Source organism: Sciurus carolinensis, chromosome 11 (assembly GCF_902686445.1).
Source record: "Sciurus carolinensis chromosome 11, mSciCar1.2, whole genome shotgun sequence".
Classification (NCBI taxonomy): domain Eukaryota; kingdom Metazoa; phylum Chordata; class Mammalia; order Rodentia; family Sciuridae; genus Sciurus; species Sciurus carolinensis.
The window spans coordinates 21,617,605-21,627,823 of record NC_062223.1 but is presented as its reverse complement, the minus strand read 5'-3'; the positions used below and the strand labels follow the sequence as shown (position 1 = coordinate 21,627,823).

General features: G+C 36.7%; 1 pseudogene; it reads right to left on the bottom strand.

Annotated features, from left to right (window-relative positions):
* Positions 1-8,493: 8,493 nt before the first annotated feature.
* On the bottom strand, positions 8,494-9,350 carry LOC124960535 (40S ribosomal protein S2-like; annotated as a pseudogene).
* Between the last annotated feature and the right edge of the window lie 869 nt (positions 9,351-10,219).

Sequence of the window (10,219 nt, the reverse complement as noted above, 5' to 3'; positions counted from 1 at the left end):
TGTATGGATAAACTGAATTTTTCAAATAAAAGTTTGAAGTGACAAAAATGAAGAATAAATTCAAGATGCCCTTATTGCCTGTTCTGAGAAACAAAGGTAGTATTTTATTTTAGTGGTGTTTTTCTTTCTTTTTTTTTTTTCTTTTTAACATTTTGAAATAAAGATAATAGTCACCCTGGAATCTATGCAGATTTTACACATGTAATAAAGTATTGTATATTTGTTTCTTTTAAGTTCACACACACACATACCTGTGTAAACATATATGCACATGTAAGTTGATAGCTATTGTTTCCTATGGCCACCTTCACAGAACACCCTAGGCTAGGTTCCTTCAACAAGAAATTCATTTGAATTCGGTTCCATAGGCTACATGTCTAACACCAATGTGTTGGCAGGTTGATACAATCTGAGGATGCCTCCATGATTTATAGATACCCATCTTTCCCCATTTTTTCTTATGATCTTTCCTCTGTATATACATCTGTGTCTTAATCTCCACTTTTTTGTAAGGACATTGGACAAATTGAATTAAGACCCACACAGGAGTTCTCTTAAATAATTATTTGTTTAAAGAAACTATTTCTGAATGCAGTCACATTCTGAAGTATATGAGGAGTTTAAATTTCAGCATATAAACATACAGATACAGAAAGAGGCATATATACAGTTTTTATAAGAAACCATACAGTGTTATCCTTCACCTCCATAGAACTCAAATTGTATGGGTTGCCATCATTGCAATTATATAAAACTTTACATATTATATCTGAATATTTTATCAAATATGCATTCAATTAGAAAACTACAGATCACAAAGACCCTGTAATCCTACCCACCTGTCTATTCAATGGTGTCTGACACCTGTTCAGAGTATTGTTCTCCAGGTTCATGTCTATGCAGCAAGCTAATTTCAGTCTGTGGTTCAGACACCACAGATAACCTGCTCAGATTCCTGGGTGTCATCATGGAACTGATTTGTGAGAATGCATTTCTTCCTTTCAATGCTATGGTCAAAGCATGGGTATAAATGCCATTTCTTACACTCACAGAAGACAGTTGATGTTAGCATTTATCAGGGTTATACTTAAACTCAAGAAAAACGAAAGGGAAGTATCACTCAGAGAGAAAGGTACAGTTGATTGCAAATTTGGTTCTTATAGAACTGAGCCTCCATTCACCATTATGAGATTCTGCAGGATCAGAGCCTACTCTGCCTTTTTCCTTGCTATTGAACTATGGCCCATTTGTCCCTACTATTCAGTGAGGTTCTCATGAATGCTACCATTCCCCATTGCCCAGGCCCAAAATCAAAAGGACAGGAAAAGGTCCATATTGTGCTTACATTTAGCAGATCTCATTTTCATTGCACTGACGCATCTCTTCTAAAAGTAATTTAAGGGGCTGTGTCCTTTCTCCCTGCTCCATCCTTCTCTTCCTCACGTTCAGTTTCCTATCTTCCTTCATATACATTCTTAGGTTCATTATTATTATTACTTCTATATGATCATAATGCACTAACTAAGACAATAGCAATGTTGGGAGATCAGTAGAGTAGAGCAGGTGGATCAAGAGGAGGAAGGAGAGGGGAGGGAAAGAACCAGGGAATGAGATTGAGTAAATTATGTTAATGCATGAATATGGCATAATGAATCCTATTATTATGCATAATAATGATGCATCATAAAAAAGAGAGCAAAGTCTTTGTTTCAATCGTCTCCAACATGTTTTAATTTCAACAGTACATTGTGGTCAGATTACAGCATGCAATTTAATTCCATGTCCATAAATTGGGACTAAGTTTAAACAACACCTCAAAAATACAATTACCTAACATCTCGTAGCACAAAATATTGTAACTTTTTTGTCTTTGTCTCTCCTGTTTGGAAGAGTTTCTCTATCTTTCACTTAGTTACACCCCTAGGTTTCCCTTATTAATTAAGGTCTCATTGAATACATTGCAATCATTGAAATTTACCTCCATTGTATTATTTCATCTTCTTTTTTTCTTAAATGTGTTTTTTGCTATCTTCACTATTTTATATAACACCTATTTAGATAAATATTTCTTCCACTGACTATTTTACAAAGCCGAAGCCAATGATACATAATCTTGCTCAATAAATATCTTAATAAGTGAATACTTTAGTTAGGAAACTGTCAAATACAGTTTATTTCAATTAAGAAAAAATAAGGAATTTAATTTAAATATTAATTATTTACAGATTTCCTTGTTATTCTTTTCTCTTTTAGTTTTCCTTCTTTCTTGTTAGTCAAATTTTGCCATTCTTTCCTAGATTTCTGAAATGTATGTGTGTGTGTGTGTGTGCATATATAATGAATGACATGTTTTGGCATTCCACATATTTTAATAAATCTTATTCTAAATATTAATATTTTTATTTCCTTCTTATTTCTTTTTGCTTCAGAATGGTTATGCAGTTTATTCTTAAATGCCTAATGGGGATGATTCCAGAAGTTCTGTTTTTAATTTATTTAATTTTGTTAGTTGTAGATGGACACAATACCTTTATTTTGTTTATTTAGTCTTTTAATGTGGTGCAGGGTATCAAATCCAGGGCCTCGCACATGCTAGGCAAGTGCTCTTCCACTGAGCCACAACTCCAGTCCAAGAGGTTCTGTTTTTAATTTTATTTTCTTTTGTTTTTTCTAAACAGAATTCAGTTCATGCTATTTTCTATATTGGATCCCCTTTGCAGCTAATGTATGACAATTTCCCATGATTATTTCATGGAATCAGAAGACAGTCCTCTCTTATTTGGTGTTTAATATAAATGTATCTACAAATAACTTTATACGGTGTAGATTGTTGTCTATGTCTTCAATATGTTGTCGACTGAAATTTTCTTCGAGATGTATTAGGTTTTCCTAAGGTTCGCGGTCCTCTCATGTATTTCTTCCTTCACATTTCCTGTATAAAAAAATTCCCTGTTTTAAAATGCCAGTTTCTACATTGCTGCTTGAAAAGATAAAACTCACTTCTAAGTCATCCATGTGAATTAAATTTAATTATCACAAAGTCCTCTTTTTTTGTTTAGTTTGATTCTCCTTCCTACATTCTGTATCTGATATTAAAATCACAATCAGTGCTTTTTGTTTGCAGATGGCATCTAAAATATATTTTTATCCAGTCTTCTGATTAACTTCTCTCTATACATTGTAGTATTTTTGACCTTTAAGGAACTGCACTAAGAAGAGTGGAGTAACATCCCTCCCATCAGAAGCATCAATTTTAACTACTGTCAATGCAGAAAAATTACCTTCAGAAGAGACAGGAAACCAAGCTGCAGATGGCAGCACCAGGGTGCTGCCCAATAATAAGGAAAGATGCACTGCAGAGGAGAGGCTGGACAACTTTGCATTACCCACATTCCCAGCTCCCTCAACCACTGGCAACACAGAAGGGTCTGTTAACTTTGGGCATTGGGATGTGAACACAGGCCCTCACCTATAACACCAACACTGGTCCCTCCCAGTAAAACTCAGCATTGAGCAGACCCACAGCCCTGTATTCCAGTCCAAGACCACAGACTTAGACTCCAGACCTACCCTGGTGCCAGGTGGTCCGCCTAGTCCCCAACTTCAGGCTGACCTGGAGACCTAGATCTCCACTGTCATCAGCAGGCTGACAGCAGCAGCCACCACGTTCATTCAGCCCAGAGCAGCCAGCAAGTTTCAGAGACACCTGGCTGCAGACATGCTGCATCACTCTACTCATTGAACATTTAGGAGGGAAAAGTTAAAAAAAAATAAAAAAATACATATACAAACACAGTATAGCAACTCTTTTTTTTTTAAAGTTTTTTTTTGTTTATTTATTTATTATTAACGTTTACATAGGGTAATGATGTTTATTTTTTTTCCCTTCCCCCCCACCCCTCCCACCCCTCTTTTCCCTCTATACAGTCCTTCTTTCCTTCATTCTTACCGCTCTCCTTAGCCTAACTCTAAACCTAACCCTAAACCTAATGCTAACCCCTCCCAACCCCCATTATATGTCCTCATCCGCTTATCAGCGAGATCATTCGTACTTTAGTTTTTTGAGATTGGCTTATCTCACTTAGCATGATATTCTCCAATTTCGTCCATTTGCCTACAAATGCCATAATTTTATCATTCTTCATTGCAGAGTAACTATTCCATTGTATAAATATGCCACAGTTTCTTTATTCATTCATCAACTGAAGGGCATCTAGGTTGGTTCCACAATCTGGCTATGGTGAATTGAGCAGCAATGAACATTGATGTGGCTGTATCTCTGTAGTATGCTGATTTTAAGTCCTTTGGGTATAGGCCAAGGAGTGGGATAGCTGGGTCAAATGGTGTTTCCATTCCAAGCTTTCTGAGGAATCTCCACACTGCTTTCCAGAGTGGCTGCACTAATTTGCAACCCCACCAGCAATGTATGAGTGTTCCTTTTTCACCACATCCTCGCCAACACCTATTGTTGCTTGTGTTCTTGATAATCGCCATTCTAATTGGGGTGAGATGAAATCTTAGGGTAGTTTTGATTTGCATTTCCCTTATTACTAGGGATGTTGAACATTTTTTCATATATCTGTTGATTACTTGTACATCTTCTTCTGTGAAGTGTCTGTTCATTTCCTTAGCCCATTTGTTGATTGGATTATTTGTATTCTTGGTGTAGAGTTTTTTGAGTTCTTTATAGATTCTGGAAATTAGCGCTCTATCTGAGGTATGGTTGGCAAAGATATTCTCCCACTCTGTAGGCTCTCTCTTCACATTTCTGATAGTTTCCTTTGCTGAGAGAAAGCTTTTTAGTTTGAATCTATCCCAGTTGTTGATTCTTGCTTTTATTTATTGTGCTATGGGAGTCCTGTTAAGGAAGTCTGATCCTAAGCCAATAAGTTGAAGATTTGGACCTACTTTTTCTTCTATAAGATGCAGGGTCTCTGGTCTGATTCCGAGGTCCTTGATCCATTTTGAGTTGAGTTTTGTGTAGGGTGAGAGATAGGAGTTTAATTTCATTCCATTGCATATGGTTTTCCAGTTTTCCAGCACCATTTGTTGAAGAGGCTATCTTTTCTCCATTGCATATTGTTGGAACCTTTGTCTAGTATGAGAAAATTGTATTTATTTGGGTTTGTGTCCATGTCCTCTATTCTGTACCATTGATCTACCTGTCTATTTTGGTACCAATACCATGCTGTTTTTGTTACTATTGCTTTGTAGTAGAGTTGAAGATCTGGTATTGCAATACCCCCTGCTTCGCTCTTGCTACTGAGGATTGCTTTAGCTATTCTAGGTTTTTTATTCTTCCAGATGAATTTCATAATTGCTTGCTCTATTTCTGCAAGGTACATCATTGGGATTTTAATTGGAATTGCATTGAATCTGTATAGCACTTTAGGTAGTATAGCCATTTTGACAATATTAATTCTGCCTATCCAGGAACATGGGAGATCTTTCCATCTTCTAAGGTTTTCTTGAATTTCTTTCTTTAGTGTTCTGTAGTTCTCATTGTAGAGGTCTTTCACCTCTTTTGTGAGATTGATTCCCAAGTATTTTATTTTTTCTGAAGCTATTGTGAATGGGGTAGTTTTCCTAATTTCTCTTTCTGAAGATTCATCACTTATGTATAAAAATGCATTGGATTTATGAGCATTGATCTTGTAACCTGCTACTTTACTGAATTCACTTATGAGTTCTAAAAGTTTTCTGGTGGAATTTCCAGGTTCCTCTAAATATATAATCATGTCATCAGCGAACAGGGATAGTTTGAGTTCTTCTTTTCCTATTCGTATCCCTTTAATTTCTTTGGTTTGTCTGATTGCTCTGGCTAGAGTCTCAAGGACGATGTTGAATAGAAGTGGTGAAAGAGGGCATCCCTGCCTTGTTCCAGTTTTTAGGGGGAACGCTTTCAGTTTTTCACCATTTAGAATGATATTAGCCATGGGCTTAGCGTAGATTGCCTTTATAATGTTTAGGAATGTTCCCACTACCCCAATTTTTTCTAGTGTTTTGAGCATGAAGGGATGCTGTATTTTATCGAATGCTTTTTCTGCATCTATTGAAATAATCATGTGATTCTTAACTTTAAGTCTGTTGATATGGTGAATGACATTTATTGATTTCTGAATGTTGAACCAACCTTGCATCCCTGGGATAAAACCCACTTGATCGTGGTGCACTATCTTTTTAATGTTTTTGTATGCGATTTGCTAAAATTTTGTTGAGAATTTTTGCATCGATGTTCATTAAGGATACTGGTCTGAAATTTTCTTTCCTCGATGTGTCTCTGTCTGGTTTAGGTATCAGGGTGATATTGGCTTCATAGAACAAGTTTGGGAGGGTTCCCTCCTCTTCTATTTCATGGAATAGTTTGAGGAGTATTGGAATGAGCTCTTCTTTAAAGGTTTTGTAGAACTCGGCTGAGAACCCATCTGGTCCTGGACTTTTCTTTGTTGGTAGGCTTTTGATGACCTCTTCTATTTCATTGCTTGAAATTGGTTTATTTAAATTGTGTATGTCCTCCTCGTTCAGTTTAGGTAATTCATATGTCTCTAGAAATTTGTTGATGTCTTCGAGGTTTTCTTTTTTTGGGGGTATAGATTTTCGAAATAGCTTCTAATTATGTTTTGTATTTCACTCGTGTCTGTTGTGATGTTTCCTTGTTCATTCCGAATTTTAGTAATTTGAGTTTTCTCCCTCTTTCTCTTTGTTAGTGTGGCTAAGGGTTTATCAATTTTATTTATTTTTTCAAAGAACCAACTATTTATTTTGTTAATTTTTCCGATTGTTTCTTTTGTTTTGATTTCGTTGATTCGGCTCTGATTTTAACTATTTCCTGTCTTGTACTTCTTTTGGTATTGGTCTGCTCTTTGAGCTGTAGTGTTAAGTCATTTATTTGTTGATTTCTACTTCTTCTTTTGAATGCACCCCATGAAATAAATCTTCCTCTAAGTACTGCTTTCATAGTGTCCCAGAGATTTTGATATGATGTGTCTTTGTTCTCGTTTACTTCTAAGAATTTTTTTATTTCCCTCCTGATGTCTTCTGTTATCCATTCATCATATAATAGTGTATTATTTAGTCTCCAGGTATTGGAGAAGTTTCTGTTTTTATAACATACCATTTGCCTGGCACTAGGTATTACAAGTAATTACGAGTTACATTTTAAGCAATGATTTTAAGTGCATGAGAGGATACACATAAGTTATACGCAAGTACTACACACTTTACCTGAAAGACTTGAGCATCTGTGGAGTTTGGTATGGGAAGTGAGCCTAGTCCAAGACGCCAAGGAAGGCCAAGGAGAACTGTATGGGAGAGAATGTACATATGTGCACTAGACCTCATTACTGATTAAACATTCTGAATTTCAGCACAGGTCTTTTTTTATTTAACACACTGTGAAACATTAATGTGTTACTGACTAATCAAGACAGCTAAGAATCTCTGAGACACATTCTACCTCTAAACCCAAAATGGTTTCATTTCTCAATGTCTTTCAAGTTTCTCAAACAATATTCTGAAACTGATGTCATTACTGTCCTTGAACCTATATTATTATATTTTTTTCTGGATAAAACCTTTCCATATATTCAGTCAACACAAGCCAGATATCTGGAACATAAGCCTAGTTGCTAATAGTTTTACCAATACTATGATAAAGCATTACCACTGACCATTTGTTTTATCATAACTCAATTGCATCAAGTCTCACATGTAATAGAGTTTTACGAGTCAAAGATTATTGTACTAGATATTTATTTTATCATGCATGAATAATACTTCCACATGATTATTATTGAATATTGATATGACTGTTTCTAAATATTATTGAAAGCTTTGTTTCAAAAACAAAAAAGGAAAAAAAAAAGACATAGCCTGGAAAGAAACCTGATAAAGGTTCATGATAGTGGAAATATACTGCTCTTCTAAATAATAGTAGAAGCAGCAGCACTAGTAAGAGTAGATCCAAGTCCCTGTATTTACTATTCATGGAACTCAGTGTGGTGGATGAGGGAAAGATAAAAAATGTAAAAATAGGTGGAAGATAGCTACAAGACAAGGGTTCTTCCTTAGGTGACTGAATCCTGGGTAAGTCTAAATTAAGCATCTTCTTTCCATAACTCCTGTGTATGTACGTATATGTATTATGTATAGGTTACTCATACTGAGAGTTTCTTTATATGTTTAAAGTATCAAGTAGATCTTAAGGAAAATGGTTTTAGTGACAAGCAAGACAACCTGCCTGCGTTGAGGAAAAACTTGTTGAATGAATATATAGAACCACTTGTGAGCATATGGCACACTGAATAATTAAAGATGCATAACACAGCTCAAGTCTCTTTGGGTTACTGTGCTAAATGTAGGAAACAAACTTGGTGTAACTTTTCATGTCAGTTTCAGTTTCCTTTATTTATCATACATTGAGATCAATTTAATTAGAAAAGTATGTTTCTACTTTCTTTGAGAGCACCTTTTTTTTTTTCAGGTTTCATTCACTTTATTTTTTTTTGTATAAAAACTCATATGTTGTAGCCACAGCTGGAGCCTGGGTCCTCTGTACAGAGACTCTGGTGTGGGTTTTCACAAGATGGTCAGTGAATTGCTGATAGGGAGACTTGGTGAACACAGTTTCTTTCCAGAGATCGGGAGTCAAATAGCTGTATGTCTTGGAGATGGTATCAAAGGTGGCCTTAGTGAAATTGCCCAAGGTGGCAGTGCAGCCCCTGGCAGAAGTCATCAATACCAGCCATCAGCAGCAGCTTCTTGGGCCCAGGGGCTGAGACAATGCCAGTACCTCTGGGGGCAGGGATGAGCCGCACCAGCACAGAAGCACAACGTCCAGTCACCTTGCAAGGGACAGTGTGAGGCTTGCCAATCTTGTTCCCCCAGTAGTCTCGCTGCGCAGGAACAATGGAGAGCTTGGCCAGGATAATGGCCCCTCGGATAGCTGTGGCTACCTCCTTGGAGCACTTTACTCCCAGTCCAACATGACCATTGTAGTCCCTGATAGCTACAAAGGCCTGAAACCTGGTCCCTGGCCAGCACGAGTCTGCTTCTGTACAGGCATGATCTTCAAAACCTCATTCTTGAGTGACGCCCCCAGGAAAAAGTCGATGATCTCAGACTCCTCAATAGGCAAAGAGAAGAGGTAGATCTCCTCCAAGGACTTGATCTTCATGTCCTTGACCAGGCGGCCCAGCTTGGTGACAGGGATCCACTCCTTGTCTTCGGCCTTGCCTCTGTGAGCGCTGTGGCCTCCGCCTGGCAGACTGCTTGAAGTCTCCGCGGAAGCCGATGGGGCCACCCATTCTGGGGCCCCTGGGCCCTCCTGCTGCACCGGCATCATCCACCATCTGGTGTTTTCCCAGAGAAGAGGCGGGAGAACCTTATAGTTAAACCCTTAGTTTTATATATTTGTAGCCTTCTTATCACTGATGTGGAAACTACTATTCCACAATGAATTTGTCATTACCTGAGGTTATATATGCTTTGTCTTGGAAACAAGCCTGCTTTCTAATTATACACATGAAACAATTAGAACTATTTTATCAATTAAAGTCCTCAAGTGGACTTAATTCAGCAACAGTGACAACTGGTAAAGATAGCATAAAGAATGTTTGCATTGCTATGTAATAGTAAAGGACTTTTGTAATTTTCCCTTTTACGATAAAATCTATCCAAGCTTTATTGGGCCAAAAAGAATATTAGATGTGTCCATGTGAGATTTTATTAAGATCTTAAAATTATCTGATCATCTAACCATTAGAAGCTAAGAAAATAAGACTTCAATTTAAAAAATGTCACTAAAGTCACAAATTATAGCTTCTTCCCCTACATGGGTTTTAATTTTCTAAGAAAATAATATAACTAATTCCAGTAAATGAATTACTAAGTATATAACTTTGGACCTAATGGTAGTCTTGGGGAGAAGAAGGTATATCTATAAAGAAATCTCTTTACATCATTATAGATGGTTATTTTTAACAGTGCTACCAAGTCTATGTAATGATAAGTTTGATTTTTTTTGCTAGTGTCTGCTAGTTCTGTAAAAATAAAACTCATGTACAAGTCACAAATAACTTGAAGTCACTAAATATTAATGTTCCACCCACAAGGTTCTCAGCTGGAGACTGTCAACTCTGATACTGGGTCTTTTGACTTGAGTCCATCTTCTCACTTTCCTCCTCTACTTTATCAGGTAAAATCAAAGCCCTGAGTTATA